We start from the raw sequence: 2,047 nt of genomic DNA on the forward strand, positions 1-2,047 counted from the left end.
CAAGATCATGAAGCTAACGAAGATAGGTTACCAAAATAATGGTGGTGAGTTGAAGAGAGATGAGATGAATTTTCTAATGGGGCAAGAAACGAGTTTAGGTCATAAAAAATCCCAAAACTAAATTAAAATCTGGCATCCATGGAGGTGTACGTGACAATTTTGGGTTATATAGGCCATAATATTAGCATTTGGTTTCCAAATTTTACCTCCACAAAGCATCCAGTATCAATTTTAATCTGATAATTCTAATTTTGATCATAATTTTTAAGGAATTCCTTGCAAAAATGTAAAGCATAGAAACTAAATGAATAACAAGTACAAGAAATATTAATTTATATTGAATATGATGCTGTTAGAGTGAACTTAAAAGTACGCTCATTATTGTGATATCAGTAGGGACCGCTGAATTAGTTAAATAATAATAAAAGAAGTTTTTTTTTCCTTTTTTTTTAAACTCTGGGTAACACAAAACTAACTTTTAATTCAGTATATTGGAGAAATGATATCAAGTGTGTAATTTAGCTACCACAAGGGGGCAGATGGCGAATATAGTAGTGTAGCAGTGTACCCCCCCCCCCCCACCCCCCCACCCCAGCAACCATTGTGGGGCCCCTCATTGAATAAATTCAGCACTCCAATGCACATTTTCAACTGTTTATTTGATCCACGTAATAAATAGAGATAATCCAAAGCAAAGGACACCGACCGGACTGGAACGTTGGCTAAATAGCTTAGCATGTGAACGGAAAACAGCTTTGAACGCTACTGTATATTGATTGGACTATAAGTGGAGGAAACGGTCTGCTCACAATAACACATGGGAAACAAAGTCTACGCGTACTACACTGTGTATAAAAGAAATGAAAGATAAACCGCACGCAACCCATTGGAAAACATCTAAAAATGGGCCAATTTATCGGTGAATTGTGCTTCTTCGGACTCCGTTTTTACCCGAAAATAATCCAAATGACAGCACAATTTACCGACTATTTTTCCCATCCTTAAGCTGTAAGAATTTAAGGTTTAACTGTCTGTTTAAAAGACATTTTTTTAATTGAATACAGCAAAACAAGTGCCAAAAAAACATGAGACTGCCGTGCTAGTGTTAGCAAGGAGGCTAATTGAGCTTGAAGAAACATTTCACTTCAAACTGTTAAACACAAACACGCACATTGAGCATTAATACTCTTATTAAATGTATTAGTATAATTGCCACATCAATTGGGGATGTTTTTTTTTAATATTTGTAGATTTTATCAATGAGGGCACGGTCCGCAAAGTTGAATTTAGCGGTTAAAAGATGTCAATTGAAAGCCTAATATGGATTTTTGGCGGAATTACCATTTGTAAAATGGATTTTTGTTGATTTTTGAATGTGGCGATTTTCCCAAAAGTAGGCAATTATGCTATTTATTAGCTGTTGTTGCAGGTAGTCTCAAAAATGTGCACCAAAAACCAAAAACAAATAGTTTGAGAAGGACACTGGTCAAACCTGAAGGCGAAATCCAGTGTTAGGAGAGTGTAAGAAGCACATAGCTTATTTATTTTCAGCTCATTAGAGAGAGAGAGGCCAAGTGGAGTCAGTCAGTCAGTCCGTCCTCAACGTTTGCTGATCTCTAAACGGTCCCTTTATTTTTTTTCTCTTGGCACTTAGTGGTTTAAGCGGCGCGTCCGTCTTTCTGTCCGTGTAAAGCCTCAAAATTTTTAAAAACAATAACAAGACATTTTTTTTCACGGCGACGACAGACCACTTTTGATCCCATTTTTTTTTTATGTTGACTTATCGGTATTTGCTAATGATGCTAACAAAGTTAGCGTTATTATTCTGTTTTGTGCCGTTGATGGCCAAACTTGTGCATGTGGGATAGGTAGGACTTTTGAAAACAAAACAAGGTCACGGATGAGAGGAAAATGCTCAGCTGGTGTATGTTCATCCTTTTGGGTGACTTCATTTTGGAATAAAAGTAGCTTGAGTCAAGGTAAGTTGAGGCAATGACCTTTGACCTTTGAACTGGAGTGGTCTGAAGTGGAAAGAATCCACTCGACG

This window comes from Stigmatopora nigra, chromosome 12, assembly GCF_051989575.1.
Source record: "Stigmatopora nigra isolate UIUO_SnigA chromosome 12, RoL_Snig_1.1, whole genome shotgun sequence".
Lineage (NCBI taxonomy): Eukaryota > Metazoa > Chordata > Actinopteri > Syngnathiformes > Syngnathidae > Stigmatopora > Stigmatopora nigra.